This window comes from Sceloporus occidentalis, unplaced genomic scaffold, assembly GCF_023333645.1.
Source record: "Sceloporus occidentalis isolate IW3139 unplaced genomic scaffold, rSceOcc1.0.p SCAF_347, whole genome shotgun sequence".
NCBI classification, from domain to species: Eukaryota; Metazoa; Chordata; class Lepidosauria; order Squamata; family Phrynosomatidae; genus Sceloporus; species Sceloporus occidentalis.
The window spans coordinates 515,103-534,265 of NW_028317327.1; the positions used below are offsets into that span (position 1 = coordinate 515,103).

General features: G+C 57.5%; 1 pseudogene; it reads right to left on the reverse strand.

Annotated features, from left to right (window-relative positions):
* Positions 1–7,042: 7,042 nt before the first annotated feature.
* Positions 7,043–15,950, reverse strand: LOC149274115 (BRD4-interacting chromatin-remodeling complex-associated protein-like; annotated as a pseudogene).
* Between the last annotated feature and the right edge of the window lie 3,213 nt (positions 15,951–19,163).

The following is a 19,163-nucleotide window of genomic DNA, read 5'->3' on the forward strand; positions in this document are numbered from 1 at the left end:
AGAGCTGCGGGTTCTGGGAGAGCTGCGGGTTCCGGGGTGAGCCGCGGGTTCCGGGCTGAGCTTCAGGTTCCAGGAGAGCTGCGGGTTCCGGGGAGGCCCGCGGGTTCCGGGGTGAGCTGCGGGTTCCAGGGAGGGCCGCGGGTTCCGGGGTGAGCTGCAGGTTCCGGGGTGAGCTGCAGGTTCCGGGAGAGCTGCGGGTTCTGGGAGAGCTGCGGGTTCCGGGGAGGCCCGCGGGTTCCGGGGTGAGCTGCGGGTTCAGGGGAGGGCCGCAGGTTCCGGGGTGAGCTGCGGGTTCCGGGGTGAGCTGCGGGTTCCGGGGAGAGCTGCGGGTTCCGGGGTGAGCTGCGGGTTCCGGGGAGAGCTGCGGGTTCCGGGAAGAGCTGCGGGTTCTGGGGTGAGCTTCAGGTTCCGGGGAGGAAGAGACTTTGGAGTCGGTGGCACGGGGAGAGTCTCGGTCCGTTCCCAACACACAAAAATCACGCAGAGAAAGTCTCTATTCCGTAACCACGGTAACCGTGAACGCCCGACAGGGATACAGAAAACGTGGCTTTCTTCTTGTTTCAGGATCAGGAAATCAGCGCTGCGGAACTACAGAGGATTCTGCGTCAGACAGCGTCGAAGCGTGAGTGCCGCGGGGGCCGCGGGGTCTACCCAGTGTACAGCGCTTCAGAGTATGATGGCGCTATATAGAACAATAAATAATAATAATAGTATGCGGGGGTCCACGATGATTGGGGGCTCCGTCTGGCCCGTCGCCGACAGGTTACTATGTAACGAGGCCGGTGCTGCCCCTTCACCCGGGGTATATCTGGGAAGCCGCACTTCACCTGCCCCTCTCGTGTCACCCCATTCCCTTCCAGACGCCCATCTGAAGAACGACGGGTTCCCCCTGGAGATCTGCACCCAGCTGCTGAACCTCGTGAACGTATCCTTCCGCGGATTATACGAAGGGGCCACGGGGCCCCGGATTCTGCCCATTTTATAGGTTTTTTCACTTCTCCTGGTCGGCGACCGGCGCGTTTCTATTGGCTGTCAGGCGGCTCGGATATCGTCTCTGACAGTGTGATGCCCCCGAGATGCAGATGGCCACAGTTGGTGTAAAGTGCCACATTTACCCCCAAATCAGTGACTGCACAATATGGGGGTACGGTGACCATATGTCCAGAAATGAGGAGTCTGAGTGAAGGAGGTCTCAGCCAATCAGGAGAGACTTTTCAATTCTTCTGATTGCCTGAGAGTTCAGAAGCCTCTCCTGATAGGCTGAGTCCCTCCTTCACACCAACTCAGAGTAAGCTGCAGCCAGCGCCGGGTATGTCTGACTCTGTGTGTGACTGTGTTTGTGTCACTGTGTTTATCACTGTGTTTGTGTGACTGTGTTTGTGTGACTGTGTTTGTGTGACTGTGTTTGTGTGACTGTGTTTGTGTGACTGTGTTTGTGTCACTGTGTTTGTGTCACTGTGTTTGTCTGTTTGTGTGACTGTGTGTGTAATGTCTGGTAATAGAGGAGTTAATTCTCTGAATCTACTGCCTGGTATCAGAGGGGTTAACATTCTATATCATGTCTGTAATGAGTGTATGTATATTATTAAATCTGAAATCACCATGGTTTCCAAGGCTTCTTAATATTTCATATATAATAGTATGTGACGGTGTGTATATGTGAATCAGTGTGTATGTGAGATATATATAATATATAATATATTTATGTGTATGTGACGGTGTGTATATGTGAATCAGCGTGTATGTGAGATATATATAATATATAATATATAATGTATTTATGTGTATGTGACGGTGTGTATATGTGAATCAGTGTGTATGTGAGATATATATATATATAATATATAATGTATTTATGTGTATGTGACGGTGTGTATATGTGAATCAGCGTGTATGTGAGATATATATATATATATAATATATAATGTATTTATGTGTATATGTGAATCAGCGTGTATGTGAGATATATATATATATATATAATGTATTTATGTGTATGTGACGGTGTGTATATGTGAATCAGTGTGTATGTGATATATATAATATATAATGTATTTATGTGTATGTGACGGTGTGTATATGGGAATCAGGGTGTATGTGAGATATATATAATATATAATGTATTTATGTGTATGTGACCGTGTGTATATGTGAATCAGTGTGTATGTGATATATATAATATATAATATATTTATGTGTATGTGACGGTGTGTATATGTGAATCAGTGTGTATGATATATATATATATAATATATAATGTATTTATGTGTATGTGACGGTGTGTATATGTGAATCAGGGTGTATGTGATATATATATATATATATATATATATATATATATATAATATATAATATATTTATGTGTATGTGACGGTGTGTATATGTGAATCAGTGTGTATGTGAGATATATATATATATATAATATATAATGTATTTATGTGTATGTGACGGTGTGTATATGTGAATCAGTGTGTATGTGATATATATATAATATATAATGTATTTATGTGTATGTGACGGTGTGTATATGTGAATCAGGGTGTATGTGAGATATATATATAATATATATAATGTATTTATGTGTATGTGACGGTGTGTATATGTGAATCAGTGTGTGTGTGTGTGATATATATATAATATATATAATGTATTTATGTGTATATGGGGGCTACGAGGGGCCCTTACAGTGCCGTCCCAGCCACATGGGGTTAATTACTGCACAAAACCAAGGAGCTGGGGGTAATGGGATTGGAGATCCATTTATTTATATTCTGTGATCCTTAATATTTAACCCATCGCAGCGCAGAGGAAATGGGAGCCTCAACCAGGAGGAATTCAGGCGTCTGTGGAGCAAAATCAAAGAGTGGGAGGTAAACGGTTAATAATAAATACGCATTATCAGGACTGGTCAGACAGCGGCGGGTCTGTATGTAATGTAGGGGATGTGACCGCGTTATCAGGACTGGTCAGGCAGCGGCGGGTCTGTATGTAATGTAGGGGATGTGACTGCGTTATCAGGACTGGTCAGACAGCGGCGGGTCTGTATGTAATGTAGGGGGATGTGACTGCGTTATCAGGACTGGTCAGACAGCGGCGGGTCTGTATGTAATGTAGGGGATGTGACTGCGTTATCAGGACTGGTCAGACAGCGGCGGGTCTGTATGTAATGTAGGGGATGTGACTGCGTTATCAGGACTGGTCAGGCAGCGGCCTGTCTTTTTATAATGTAGGAGATGTGACTGCGTTATCAGGACTGGTCAGGCAGCGGCGGGTCTGTATGTAATGTAGGGGATGTGACCGCGTTATCAGGACTGGTCAGGCAGCGGCGGGTCTGTATGTAATGTAGGGGATGTGACCGCGTTATCAGGACTGGTCAGGCAGCGGCGGGTCTGTATGTAATGTAGGGGGATGTGACTGCGTTATCAGGACTGGTCAGACAGCGGCGGGTCTGTATGTAATGTAGGGGATGTGACTGCGTTATCAGGACTGGTCAGACAGCGGCGGGTCTGTATGTAATGTAGGGGATGTGACCGCGTTATCAGGACTGGTCAGGCAGCGGCGGGTCTGTATGTATTATCAGGACTGGTCAGACTGATAATTTCTCTGTTTTTAGCACATATTCAGTAAGTATGATACAGATGGTTCCGGGTCGATGGATGTTCAGGAGCTGCGCGTGGCTCTGGAATTCTCCGGTGAGCCGTCAGGATCTCCTCACACGCTCCGCGTAATGATTTTTTTGCTGTTATATAAAGATTTCCCTCCCGCTCCAGGCTTTCACCTGAATAACGAGCTGGTGGCGTCGCTGTGTCAGAGGCTCGGCGGTCCGCTCCTGAAGGTGGATTTCGACAGCTTCCTCTCCTGCCAGGCGCATCTTCTTTGCATTTTTGGTAAATCAATCCTCCAGAACCCAGCTTAGAGCCGAGGGAGACGGAGAGCGAGGGGCGCACGCGCAGAGGGAGACGGAGAGCGAGGGGCGCACGCGCAGAGGGAGACGGAGAGCGAGGGGCGCACGCGCAGAGGGAGACGGAGAGCGAGGGGCGCACGCGCAGAGGGAGACGGAGAGCGAGGGGCGCACGCGCAGAGGGAGACGGAGAGCGAGGGGCGCACGCGCAGAGGGAGACGGCGAGCGAGGGGCGCACGCGCAGAGGGAGACGGCGAGCGAGGGGCGCACGCGCAGAGGGAGACGGAGAGCGAGGGGCGCACGCGCAGAGGGAGACGGAGAGCGAGGGGCGCACGCGCAGAGGGAGACGGAGAGCGAGGGGCGCACGCGCAGAGGCGATAGATGGAGACGGCGAGCGAGGGGCGCACGCGCAGAGGCGAGAGAGGGAGACGGAGAGCGAGGGGCGCACGCGCAGAGGGAGACGGAGAGCGAGGGGCGCACGCGCAGAGGCGAGAGAGGGAGACGGAGAGCGAGGGGCGCACGCGCAGAGGCGAGAGAGGGAGACGGAGAGCGAGGGGCGCACGCGCAGAGGCGAGAGAGGGAGACGGAGAGCGAGGGGCGCACGCGCAGAGGCGAGAGAGGGAGACGGAGAGCGAGGGGCGCACGCGCAGAGGCGATAGATGGAGACGGCGAGCGAGGGGCGCACGCGTAGAGGCGAGAGAGGGAGAGGGAGAGGCGCACGCGCAGAGGCGAGGGAGGGAGAGGGCGAATCCTCCAATTCTTGTTCCTCCCCTGCAGGGAAATGCCAGGCTCTGGACGCGGACCGGGACGGGGTGGTGACCATCGGCGAGCGGCAGGTGAGATCTAACAACCCCCGACCCCGCCCAGCGTATCGTTACCTTCCCCGCCATGCTCGCTACCGCTGTACGCGCAGAGATATTTCCGCTCCGTTTTATGGCTCGCGATACGAAAGGACTTTTCATTCTTCTGTCCGCGCGATTCGGGGCCCCGGATTCACCGTTTACTTTTTGCTATAAAAATGTAATTAAAGTTCTGAACGCAGAAAAACTTTTTGCTACGTTTTGCTTTTCACAGTGGCTGCAGCTGACGGGGTTCCAGTGAGCGCAATACAACCGACCACCAGCGGGGGGGGGCGGCCTACCGACCACCAGCGGGGGGAGCGGCCTACCGACCACCAGCGGGGGGAGCGGCCTACCGACCACCAGCGGGGGGGGGGGGCGGCCTACCGACCACCAGCGGGGGGGGGGCGGCCTACCGACCACCAGTGGGGGGGGGGGGGGGCGGCCTACCGACCACCAGCGGGGGGGGGGGGCGGCCTACCGACCACCAGCGGGGGGGGGGGGGGGCGGCCTACCGACCACCAGCGGGGGGAGCGGCCTACCGACCACCAGCGGGGGGAGCGGCCTACCGACCACCAGCGGGGGGAGCGGCCTACCGACCACCAGCGGGGGGAGCGGCCTACCGACCACCAGCGGGGGGGGGCGGCCTCCCATCCCACCATCTGTCCTCTAAAGGGTTAAACTTGCTTTTTTATCACTTTACACATATTTGGGGTATAAAGCTGCGATCGGTTTGGAGGAAGAAAGAAAATAAAAGCTCTGTTCAACTTCTGAAACTCTGTATTTTTATACATTTTCCAAAAAAAAAAAAAATCATAACGTTTTTAAAAAGGAGCAAATTTAATTTACAGGAAGTACTAAACGTACATCATTCTCTTAAAAAATCATCATACATTATAAATACAGTACAAACTCTGTATAGTACGACCCCCGCCGTAATGTTTGGTTATCGGGGGGGTAATGAGAGGGGGGGTGGATTTTTTTTATTTTTAACGTTTTGGGATTTGCTTGAAAAATAAAAATGAATGAAGGCGTTTGACGGAGCCAAGTCTGCCTGCGCGACCGCGGGGCCGAGTCATTCTAACTTCAAACATTCTAAGGAACCGCATTAGGAAAGAGGCTAGCTCTGGGGGGTCTCCACCCCTCCCTCTGGGGTAATAACCTGGGGGGCCGGTCAGAGCCTGCCCTCTCTCTCTCTCTGGGGTAATAACCTGGGGGGCAGGTCAGAGCCTGCCCTCTCTCTCTCTCTCTCTGGGGTAATAACCTGGGGGGCAGGTCAGAGCCTGTCTCTCTCTGGGGTAGTAGCCGGGGGTGGCCCCTCTCTCTCTGGGGTAGGAAGCCGGTAAGCGCCCCGTGGACCGTTTGTCTGGGGCAGAGTCCCGTAACGGAAAGTGTTTGATACATAGTGTCACATTCATAGCCGTGTGCAAATTACGCCCCAACACCCGATCTGCCCCATCCGGCCAACCGTACAACTACCTGCCCCCTCAACGTTTCCTGGGGCCCACAGCGGCCCAAATCAGTACCCCGCGGCCCGTGCGCCGACTGCCTGTGAGCGTCTCGCTGCCTACAAGGAAGGGACCCCGCTGCGGCCTCGGCCGACCCGGTTACCAGCGAGGTTACTCACCCCCATTTGCCCCCTTCCCAAACCCTTACTGCCCCGGCTGAACGAGGATTACCGGCGATGCTCGGTGCACCCCAACAAAAAAACCAACAATAACGCAATAACGGTGACGTCCCGCTGGTCCGACGCTCGCTGTGCATTCATTCGCTAATTTCCCCCCAAAAATATAATAATTATAATAAAAAAATACAACATAAAAAATCCCCTGACTTTGATGTTTGAATAACTTAAAGAAAATAATCATTAGAATAAATTTTAATCGGCGTTGCCGTGGAGCCAGTCCCATTTCCGTTCCAAGGTCGTAAGCTTTAGTTTATCGAGATGAGAAGAGACTTGGGGGGCAAAAACGAGAGGGGGGGGCAAAAACAAATACTAAAGTTCTGAAGGCAACAAACCACTGGATGGAGGTGTCCTCGAAATTCCTCGTCGTCACTGACGTGCTGCGCCTCCCAGCATAGGAGGGCCACGCAATCTCTCCACAGACCACTCTCTGCCGAGCGCAAGTGAATGGGGGGGGGGGGGGGACATGAGGCTGAAACCCGGAAACCGCGAGTCTCCCGACCCCCGACGCGCTCCACAACAGCTACCGGAAATAGTCTATTTTTTTCTGTTTTTTTTTTTTTCTTTCCCGCTTCCACGGGGCGGCTCGCACATCAAGTTCCCGCCATCGCCGCCCCGTTATCTATTTAACGTCCTGGCCCCCAGGCCTCCGTTGTGATTGGGGGTGAGGTACGGGTCTGTGCGGTGGACCGGGGAGGAGAAGGGGGAGGATGAGGAGGAGTGGTGGTAGGAGGGCTGGGCGGAGGAGCGGAGTAACGCGTTGGGCCCCCCGCCGCTCTGGGGCTGCTGCAGGTTGAGGATGCTGTCGATGGCGCTCTGGAGGTGCTCGTTCAGCGAGTCGTCTTGGGGGCTGTCGCTGGAGAAGCTGGCGTTGTCCACGTCGAACGGCTCCGACTTCAGCCTTTTGGCCGACGGGAACGGGACGTCCCAGGGCAGATCGGCCTCGCTGTCCGGCGGCTCAGACTTGATGATCCGCCGGTAGTAGCTCTGCTCGTCGTCCCTGGCACTCCTCCTCGTTCCCACCGGAGTCTCCTCGTTCTTGTTGGTCTTCGTCTCCCCTCTGCTGAAGAACATCAGCTTGGAGCCGCCGTCCTCTCTCCGGCCCCTTTCGGGCTCCGACGGCCCCTGGGACTTGTGGGACGTGATGACGCTGCGCGACCCGTCTTCTTGCTTGAGGGTCGGCGCAGCGACCGGCAGCTGCGGTAACGTCTCCACTTTCTCCTTGGCGTCTGCCGGTTTTCCCGCCACGAAGGCGTCCACGTTTTCCCGGTAGGTCTTGCGCAGAGGCAGCCGGCAGTAGGTGGCAAGCGGCTTCTTCTCGGCGGGGGACGAGTGGTCCACGGTGCCGTTCATCTGCCCGGTGGGGGTGGTGACGGTGGCCGGGGTCGTGTGGACCGTCGTCTTGATGACGGTGGACACCGGAGCGGTGGGCGGAGCGGCCGGGGGAGGGGGCGGCGGCGGAGGCGGGTTCTGATGAACCGGATCCAAGGCAGTGTTGTGAATGACTTTGCTGAGTCCGGCCTCTTGTTTGATCTTCAGCTTGAGTCCGATCCGGCTCCGGGCCTCGTACGTCTTGATGGGGGGTTTGCTGCGAGACGGCATGGCGTCTTCGTCTGCATCGAGGGAAGGCGAAGCTTTGGCCCATGTCACCGACGGGGACCCCCCGCCGCCATGCTTGATCACCAGCTTAGTGGGGTGGATGGGGGTAGAAGTCTGCACCACGTGGGGCTTCAGAACCTCCGGGGCCGGAGCAGGACACGGAGAGACGGAAGCTGCCGAGGCAGCGAAGGTCTGAGATCGTGAGGAAGATGAAGACACGTACTCATCTGCGGAGAGACCGAAGAGCCATTACTACACAGATAAACCCCCCCCCGCCGCCAGAGACACGAAGAAGAGACCTCTGAGGCCCCAGAAACACAGCAATCTCCATTATCCTCAACAACCTCTACGTGGGGCAATAAAGCTTCCTGCCCCGGCACGTAACGAAATGCCGCAGTGCATTATGGGGGTGAAATAAAGACGGCGGACAGTACCTGGTCTCTCCTTGGCCAGCTGCCGGTCTAATGAAAGAGCCACTTTCTCCTCCTGGATAAACATCCGGTCGATCATCACCATTTCTGCAGAAGGACTCACTCTCTGCAAAGGAGAACGGACGCGGGTCAGGTGACAAACAGCGATGGGGGTAAGGGCCACCGGGTACTAATGACAGGGACATGTTTAAGGATCGGCCCCTCCAAGGGCCACCGGGTACTAATGACAGCAACATGTTTAGGGGCCGGTCCCTCCTAAGACCATGGGGTGCTAATGATTTGACACGTTTAGGCGCCGGCCCCTTGTAGGGCCGCTGGGTACTAATGACTGATGCATTGGAGGGTCGGTCCCGTCCACTCACCCTCGATTCCTCCAGGAGCAGCAGGCGGTATTTATTAAGCATCGCCTGAGTGCGCTTCAGAAGCTGGGTAGATACAACCTCAAACTCTTCATCCACTGCCAGGCAGAGATGGGAGAAAAGAAGATTAACCTCCTAAAGAGACAACAGCGAAACCCCTTGAATCTGCCCTCCGGCTTTTATTTCCTCCCCACAGACATTAAACCCCGATCCCCCCCGGAGGGTAACAGACGGCAGGATCGGCCCCTTTCGGACTCACCCTTGCCGAGGTCGCGGTCGGAGGGCAGCAGCCCCTGGTACACGTGGTAGGGCAGCAGCCGGTGCAGGGCGTCTTCGAACGAGTGGAAGGAGGACTTGTAGTCGGGGTGAAGGACCATCCCCTGGTGTTTGTGTAACTGCTCCAGGAAACTGGGGGGGCAGAGGAGAAAGCGTGTGAGGGCCGCCGAGGGCCGACCTCCGGATACCCAACCCCCCCGGCCTGCGGATACGACCCCCCCGGCCTCCCCGCGGACCCCGCTTACCAGGCCTCCTTGCTTGGCTGTAGTGTTGGGAGTTTCTTCATCGCTCCGAAATTATTCTCAAACTACAAAAAAAACATTAAAAAAAAAATTGTAAAAAAAAAATAAAATACCCCAAAAACTTGTTTTGTAGATTCAAGAACTTTTTCTGGCTTTAAATCTAATTTAACTCTTTATTGGTAACAAAAACTCAAACAGAACCGCCAGCAGATTGGCCCCATCCGGCCCCCGGCTAATCAGTCGTTGGTCTCGTCTTAGATTCAGGAGCCGTATGTCTATCCCATGCATGTTTAATCCCCTCACTGTATTACCCTCTACCGCCTCTGCTGGGAGGCTGCTCCACGTACCCCACCCCCCACTGCCCCGATAACACGCCGCTTGTGGCGCCTACCTGTGGCTGGGTGGGCACCGGCGTGGGGGGCACCATCTGAGCGATCCCTTTGCCGACCACCTGGATCTGCAGGGGGCCTTTGCCCAGGCTGATGCCCGGCACGGAGCTGATCACCCCCGTCTTACCCTGAAAGACGACGTGTGTGAGAGGTAACAAGCGATAGCACCCAACATCCTCGCAACCCTCCGAGCCGGGCTGCGTATTTACCTGGGGCTGCACCGGCAGGGCGGCACCGGGTTTGCCCTGCATGGTGGCCACTTTCCCTCCAGGGCCGGGGTAAACATTCGCGTCGGGGGGCACCGGACCAGCAACCGGAGCTGAAGGCAGAGAATTAGGACGATTAAGAGACCCTGCATATAACCCGAAAAAAGAGTAGTGCGCTCAGAAAACGGCGCCCCGGGGGATGAGGGCTTCGTGATCCTACCTGAATTTTTGACGAGCACCGTGGTCTGCTGGGGGGGCGGCTGCAGGAGTGCGGAGACCTGTGCGGACTGCCCGCCCGCGGCTACCTGCCCCTTCGATATGTCAGACAGGTGGCCGGACTGGATCAGAACCTGGCCCGGGGAATGGCCGTGCAGAGGGTTGGGGGCCGCCTGGCCCTGGCCGCTCATTAGCACGGACTGGGGCTGCCCGCTGTACTGCCCCCCGAGAGCCGGAGATGACTGGGCAACGGAGGGGGGCTGCTGGGTGGAGAGCATCAGCCCCTGCTGCATCTGGGGGGGCAAAGAGGCAAATTAGAGACAAGGTGGAAACTCCCATCCGCACAGGGGTGAAATGGGGGGGTGAGGGGTAATTAAATATCCACCCCCCTTACCTGCTGGAACCTCTCCAGGAGCTGCTTGTGCTGGGGGGCCGAGCTGGACAGAGACAACGTCTGGAACTGCCCCGAAGTCATCTGGTGGACCGGCTGCCCCCCGCTCTGGGGGTTGATGGCCGCTTGGGTCTGGAAGTGCACCTGGAATGAGTGGGTCTGCGGCTCCGACGTGGGGGGGGTGGCCCGCGGGGGCCCAGTCCGGACCTCCCCCTGAGGAGCGCTGAGCTGCAGCTGGAGCTGTATGGGCTGCGGGGACGGGGAGGACAAAGTCTGGGCCGCGTCCGCTGAATGCTGCGGCTGGTGGGGGGCGAAGGCGGCGTGAACCTGAGGCTGCGACGGGGGCCGCAGCGGGTGCTGCGAGGGGCCGTGGGGGGAGGAGATCTGGTTCTGAATGACATAAAGATTCTGCATCTGGGGGGTACAGGAGCGGGACAGGGGCTCCGAGGGGGGCCGGGGGACGCTCGGGGGCTGGGACGGGGGCCGGGAATGGGGCCGGGACGGGGGCCGAGAGGGAGGCCGCGACTGGTGGGGGGACTGCATCTGGGGCAGGTGAGAGGAGGAGGAGGGCTGCAGCTGGGGGCTGGGAGGGTGAGGTAGCGAGTGGGAAGGAGAGGCGCCGGGGACCTTCTGCTGTCCTGCGGGAATCTGACGGGAGAGACAGAAAGAAGATCCGTTAATCGGCGGCCGACGCCGGGCACCACAGACACGTCCCAACTACCCCCCAGCATAAAAAGGGTTAACACAGAGAGAAAATGCCATCACCACCAGCACCCGGAGAGAGAGGAGAGAGCGGCAGCATTTTTAGAAGATGCGCAGTGAGGAAGGAGCAGCCGTGACTGGGGAGGAATTAGTGAGAAGAGAGCAAGCAGCACAGGAGGGGGGAGAGCTGGGAGACCCCCGAGCCGCGGAGGGCGCCCCTTGTGAAGCCTCTCCGCAGGGGGATCTATAAACTCCGTATCTGCCCCGATTGCCCCCGGATCCAGCCTGCCGCCCGGGGGGGGGGGGGGGGGGGGCGTGGGTTTCGGGTAATCATTCGGCTCCTAAATATGGAACCTTGGGAAGAGACTCTCGGGGGGGTCTTTACCACGTCTCTGAATGGGGGGCATCAATCTACCCCCGACATCTATCTGCCCCCCCAGCCCGGGGTGCTACACCACACCAACCCCCCCCCCCATGAGAAGTTAGCGCTCTGCCCGGCGAGGAGCTTCTCCGGAGTTTAGAGGGGAGCGGGAAGCGGTCAGCGGGGGGTAAGAGGGCTACCTGGCCGGACTGGCCCTGCGGAGTCGGGTTGGCAGGGTAATGAGGTAAGAGAATCGGTCCTTTGGAGTCCGGCGCCGCGGGGTTCTGGCCCGGCTCGCGGTGGGGCAGGATGGAGGAGCTGGCACCGCTGCTGACTATGACGGAGGCGGGGAACGCTACTGCTGCTGGCGGAGACGCTGACGGCCGGCGGCGGGGGGAGGAGTGACGGGGCAGAGCTGCTCTCCGGCTTCACGGCGGCTCCATAAAAATGCTGCTCCTTCTGAAACGGCCAACAGCAGCGACCCTGCGTTAACAAACCCGGCGACACGCGCAGCCCACCGGGCATCTACAGGGGCCACGGGTGGACAAGACCACCAGCTCGATTCACACGTAACTGCCCCTGGCGCGTGTCTTTACACAACATACACACACGTGTATATTACCCCCGCAGTCACACGAAGGGTTAAACAGGGAAACTAATCGCTCACAGATCACGGATTCGTTACCTTGTGCAGCAGCCATTGGCCATACAGCTTCCTGGGGTATTTAAAGGGGCGCCCCGTACGGCCCTAACGAGGGCCAGGTATTAAAGTACTTTATTCGTTTTCTCCAGAGCTGCCACCCCCCTCCCATCCTCTCTCAAGTCACTTTAAGCAGCCAATCAATGACAGGAAAATGATTCCATTAAACCAATGGAATGCATCCATGCGTACGAAGGGCACCGTCACCTAAAACACAACTTAATAGGGGAGACGTGCAACAGGGAGAAGGGGGGCATTATACCCGATTCTACCACTAGGGGGCGCAGAGCAACGCCAGTTACCCCCCCATGACAGACCACCCTCTACCTCACACGCCATCACAAAACCAAAGTGCCGCCAGAAAGGGGCCACAGATCCGCATCCAATGCCCCCCCCCCCCAACGACATTACAGGAGATCCTGAAAACCCCCCAAGGCCGGGACCCTCACCTGCTGCAGGAACATCTGCATGGTCTCCGCACATCATGATGGCTCCTCCAGCCGTCTGCCCCAGGAGGATCTTGTCGGGACTGGAGGACAGGCGGGGGCTCGGCTGAGACTGGAGCCGCGATTGGCTGCTGAGTCGGTGCTAAAGGCGGAGTCTGCCGTACATTCAACTGGAGCTGGGCCTGCCCCTGCGGAGGCTGCCTGCGAGGATTGGACGGTGAGGATGGAGGGGCTGCTCGGCATTTGGCAGGAGGCCGGCCCCCTGGACAACCTGCGGTGCCTGCTGCTGCTGAACGATCCCCGGGCTCTGGCTGCTGCCCGCCGGGGCCTGCTGGATGCTGACCCGCCTGGCCCAGGCTCTCGGTGGGGTTAAACATGGCTACTTGGTTGGGCAGCGTTACCCCCTGGATGACCGTCTGCCCCGCCGGGTTCAGAGAGGTCGTCACCGTGGGGCTGCGTCTGGGTGCTCAGGTTCCCCGCCAGGGACACGGGCATCTGGAACAAGGTGGGCTGCCCCACCTGGCCGGGCGGCCTGGAGCTGTATGGGCCCCGAGAGGATGTGGGCCGTGCCCGTGGGCGTTGTGCGCGCGCCAGCATCTGCCCCAGGTTCAGCTGATTGGCCAGGTTGGGGTTGGTGAGCAGGGCTTGGTTGAGAAGCTGACCGCCGGGCCCTTGGCTGGCGATGATGTGAGCCTGTCCGCCGGGGTGGGGGGGCAGTCAGGGATCTGGTCCCCCCCATGTTGGCTTGGAGGGCAGAGAGCTGCCCCGGTAGAAGGAACTGGTTCTGCCCCTGCAGCATGGCTTGCGCATGCTGCGCAGGGGATGACGATGCTTGCTAGCCTTGGTGGTTGAGCAGCTGGACGCTTCATGGGGTTTGCCCAGGGACTGCTGTTGCGGGGGGGGGCTGTTTGAAGACGTTGGCCGGCCAGCCCCTGCGGAAACCCCGACAGGACCACGTTCTGCCCCGAACTTCCCGGCCACAAACGTCAGGTTGGAGACTGAGTCTTCTGCTGCTGCAGGGCCGCCTCGCCCTGGAGGGTCAGGGCGTTATTGGGCCGCGAAGGGGCTTGGGGGAGATCTGGAAAACCTTCTGCTGCAGGACCCCGGAAGGCTTGGGCTGGATGGGAGTGGGAGTCCGCTTGGGATTGATCACCCGGGCTGTTCAGGCCTGGAGGTGACCTGTCAGCGACTGGGTGCACTGGGCGTCGGTCCGACACGCTGCCGAAGCACCGAGTTGCCGTTGAGCGTGGTGGCCACGGTGGGGGATTTTGTTCTGCAGGACGAGCCCGGCGCCCTGCGGGGACACGCCCGCTCGACGCCAGCGTGACTTGCTGCTGCTCTCCGGGCCCCGTCAGGTAGCTGCCCACGGGGCAGATTAGCACACTTGCCCCGACTGCACCTGCTTGGCGATGATCTGCTGCGTCGGCTGGTTGATGGCCATCACTTGTTGCCCCACCACTTGTATCTGCCCCAATGCCCAGGCGGCCCGCCGGGGCTCCCGTTAGGCAGTCCTGGGAGGTTGGAAAGGGGCTGGATGGTGACATTTCCCAGACCCACCTGCTGGATGAAGGGCCTGGACGCTGATGGCTTTGTTGACGACGTCGGCCCCCACGGACTGCTGCACGAGAGCCTGGTGGGGTCAGCACGGCCGGCTGCTGCAGGCCGATGAGGTCAGCCCCCGCCGGAGAATATCTGGGGGGGTGCCGTCGGCGGCGGCCTGGACCACCGGCTGCAGGGTGGGGAGCTAGGAAGGAGCTCAGGTCCAGCTCGGCCTCGGCCTCCAGGGTCTGCTCCGTGATGTTGGCCTCCTGGAGGCTCTGCTGTAGAATATCGCAGGGCTGCTCGGAGTTGGCGAGACCGGATCCGCCGCCGGACGGAGACCCCAGGATGTCATCTTCCAGGAAGTCCAAGTCCACGCCGGCGCTCGGCGGGTTGGGTTCCGCGTTCAGATGATTCCCCCGGATTTTCTTGAACGGTGTAGCTGAAAAAAGAGAGGGGGAAAAAGGAAACACGTCGGCCGGCGGTTAGCAGAACGCCTCTGAATATGACCCCCGCCCCCCAGCAGCTGCGGCTCCTCCTCCTTTCTTCCTGCCACTAATGCCCCTCGCTCTACATCCACGCACCCTGCTCGCTTTTTCCTCCCCTTTAAGTACTCAGCAAAGGGGCCACAATCTGTCTATAAACGTTAAACACCCCGCCCCCCTGATGTCTGGTTTTGCCCCCGCTTTCTGAGAGAAATTACCCCGGTGCCCCACGAAGAAGGCGTTCGCCCGCGTCGCCCCGTATTATCCAAGAGGTCGTCTCCATCGATCTACAGAACGGAAAAAAAGGGTGAGAATCCCAGGCGGCTTCGTCCGACAGGGGGGCCGGCCCCCGGAGACGCGTCGTCACCCCCCGCAGAGCCGATTGCCAGCTCTGGGGCTGCGAGGAAATTAACCCTTTCCCTTAACGTAGCTTCCGGGGACTCACCTTGTCAGATCCATGTAAGAAGTCATTGAGAGCCTGCGGGTCGCTGCAAGACGGGAAACACGCGTTAGAGGCCGACGCCGCCACAAAGCAACATAACCCCCCCCAAAAAACTGCCCAGAACCCCCAAAACACTCGGGGGACAGTCTGTACCCCCCCCCCCCGAACTGAAAAAACTGTCCAACCCCAAACCCCCCCAAAAAACCTGGAAAAAGGCAGAGGACGGGGAGTGCGGGGGAGGTGCGCGGCAGAGGGGACGGGGAGGGGGGAGGTGCGCGGCAGAGGGGACCGGGGAGGGGGGGAGGGCGCGCGGCAGAGGGGACGGGGAGGAGGGGGAGGGGGAGGCGCGCGGCAGAGGGGACGGGGAGCGGGGGGAGGGGGAGGCGCGCGGCAGAGGGGACGGGGATGGGGGGGAGGGGGAGGCGCGCAGGCAGAGGGGACGTGGAGGGGGAGAGGGGGAGGCGCGCGGCAGAGGGGACGTGGAGGGGAGAGGGGGGGGCGCGCGGCAGAGGGGACGTGGAGGGGAGAGGAGGGGGAGGCGCGCGACAGAGGGGACGTGGAGGGGAGAGGGGGGAGGCGGCGCGACAGAGGGGGACGTGGAGGGGAGAGAGGGGGAGGCGCGCGACAGAGGGGACGTGGAGGGGAGAGGGGGAGGAGCGCGGCAGAGGGGACGTGGAGGGGAGAGGGGGGGGGACACTCACCATATCACATCTAGCAAGCATCGGCCATCTTCATCATCCATGTCAACTGCAAGAGAAGAGAGGAGACGATCACCAAACACCACCTTTATAAACAGGGGTGGAAGGGGCAATGCCGAGCCGGGGGGGGGTGGGCAATGCCGAGCCGGGGGGGGGGGTGTGTCAATGCCGAGCCGGGGGGGGGGGGGGTGTCAATGCCGAGCCGGGGGGGGGGGGTGTCAATGCCGAGCCGGGGGGGGGGGTGTCAATGCCGAGCCGGGGGGGGGGTGGGTGGTCAATGCCGAGCCGGGGGGGGGGGTGTGTCAATGCCGAGCCGAGGGGGGGGGGTGTCAATGCCGAGCCGGGGGGGGGGGGCGGTGTCAATGCCGAGCCGGGGCTAAATTCATCCTGCACCCCCTGGCCTAGGAGACTAAAGCAGTAGGTTTAGCAGAGAAAGGCTTTTCCAGTTTTGATGGCCACGGGGATCTGCCCCGCCGCCCAGAATAAGCTGATGGCCTTTAAATCAGACGATATCAGGACCCGGTGCAGGACTCCGGGGGGGCGCTGGGAGCGGTTAGAGCGCCGTGAGAGAATTCCGCAGGGCAGCTTCCCATTCTTACTGTGATCGAGGAGCAGCCACCCTCCTGCCTCAACTGCTGGCATTAACCCCGAGAAACCACCTGGGGGGGGGGGGGTTCAGAACCAGTCCTGGAAGGGGAGGAATATTTATGGCCCAAACACGGGCCTGCGGAGATGTTAGCAGAACCCTGACCCCCGTGAGCTCGCACTCTACACAGTAAGCCGTGGCAGCTCACGGTGGTTTTTCAGCCTGCGAGGGGTTAAGCTGTGGGGGAGCCGCGCATATTTCGGGACGCCGCGTTCCAGCGTTACACCGGGGTATCACACCAAGGGGTTAATAATAATCATCCCGGCAGCCGGCAGTGTGCTCGGTGCCGTCACATGACTGGGTGTGAGCCGAGACCTTCAACCTCCGACCGTCACAGCGAATGCCGTCTGGAAGTGATTAGCACGGGGTGTTAGACTTGGTGGATACAGGTAACAGTCACCCAGAGGAGGTGGTATTAAGGCTAAACTTCTATTTTTACCCTTTTGGCAACACAAAACCCACAGAAAGAAGAACCACTTTAAAACAAGATAAGAGTCTGCCTCCTGGGTGACAGCTCCCTGCCTCAACTACTTATCAAGTACAGACCGGCTCGTCCTCCAGCACCGAGTACACTGTGTGTTGTGTGTGTGTGTGGGGGGTTCATCGAGCATCCCAAACACAGCACCGAGTACACCATACAATGTTATGGGGGGGGGGGGGGGAGGAGTGTCAGTACAATGAACAGCAATCACTATACAGCCAACTAGAGGCTCGAGTACAGCACCGAGTACGCGGCGAGACTCTCACTTCTGGGACATGCGGAATAAAGCACAGAGTATACATGCAGCCGCTCCTGTGCTCACGGAATCTTATCCGCACCCCTGGCCAATCAGACAGAGAGGGCGAGGTGCATGCTGGGAAACGCGGGAGAAAAGATGCCAAAAAAACTTCTAATAACCGAATATTAGATTTTATTCCTCAGATCAGATTAACCCCGATTTACTAACCCCCCCCCCCGACTCCTCATACTGCCTGTGGGGGACAATAGAACGGCTCAGTCCTTAATCACACAGCCGGACTCTCGGACTGATGAAAGTCTATAGAGAAAAAGGACTTCATTAGCATCGCCATAAAGCTCAGTGCGGTGTTTGAGCCGGGAAAGTCACCCAAAATATCACGACGACGGCTCCAGGGGGGGGTTGAATCAGCGAGCCGCGACCGGCCCCTGTATAATGTATAGATAAATTCAGTGACCGGCCCCCTGTATAATGTATAGATAAATCAGTGACCGGCCCCTGTATAATGTATAGATAAATCAGTGACCGGCCCCTGTATAATGTATAGATAAATCAGAGACCGGCCCCCCTGTAATGTATAGATAAATCGGTGACCGACCCCCTGTATAATGTATAGATAAATCGGTGACCGGCCCCCTGTATAATGTATAGATAAATCGGTGACCGGCACCCTGTATAATGTATAGATAAATCAGTGACCGGCCCCCTGTATAATGTATAGATAAATCAGTGACCGGCCCCCTGTATAATGTATAGATAAATCGGTGACCGGCCCCCTGTATAATGTATAGATAAATCAGTGACCGGCCCCCTGTATAATGTTATAGATAAATCAGTGACCGGCCCCCTGTATAATGTATAGATAAATCAGTGACCGGCCCCCTGTATAATGTATAGATAAATCGTGACCGGCCCCCCTGTATAATGTATAGATAAATCAGTGACCGGGCCCCCTGTATAATGTATAGATAAATCAGTGACCGGCCCCCTGTATAATGTATAGATAAATCAGTGACCGGCCCCCTGTATAATGTATAGATAAATCAGTGACCGGCCCCCTGTATAATGTATAGATAAATCACTGACCGGCCCCCCTGTATAATGTATAGATAATGGGGGGAGGTTCCTTGCTGTGACTGCAATATACGTTGTACCGGGGCTGACTTCCTCCCGAGTCCGACACCAGTTATAATACGAGGCAAACAGCCAATCCTGGAATAGGAGGACGGAAGGGATGAACGATCATATAATCCGGATCAGACACAGCGGGGGGGGGGGGGTGGGGGGGTGGGGGTGTGTATATACAGGTTAAGTACCTGGAGCGGCCTCCCAGCAGAGGTACTTACAGGAAGCGGGACGGGGTGCGACGCGGAGCAAATTCATCTACAGCTCAGAGACCGCGGATGACATCATCAGAGAGAGCGCTTCCTGGAAGGCAGAGAGCAGAAAGACATTGAGTGACAGCGAGACCCGCGGACCCCAAAACTACCGCCTGGTGCCGACTCCCAGCAGAGGCGGCATAAAACAGGAAGATCTCTTATGAAACCCCCAAAACATCCACCCAGTCAATGCCGGACCACCACGCCCCAGCGGCGGACCAGAAGCGGCCGTGTCAGACTGCGAATTTTACGATAATCCCAAAAACTGCGCGTTTCCGCCGTTCAGCAGCCCGCCGGTTTGTTTCGCGTTTTCGGGGGAATAAAGAGTTATTCGTTTTCGGGGGAATAAAGAGTTATTTAGAAAGCTAAATTTTGGTGCAAAGCCTAAAAACTGGTGTTATCACCATAGCAACCAACAGACTATTCCCATCACTGAGACCGTGTTTCAGGCGGCATCAGAATGACCCCCCCCCCCCGGGTATCTGGCGTTACATG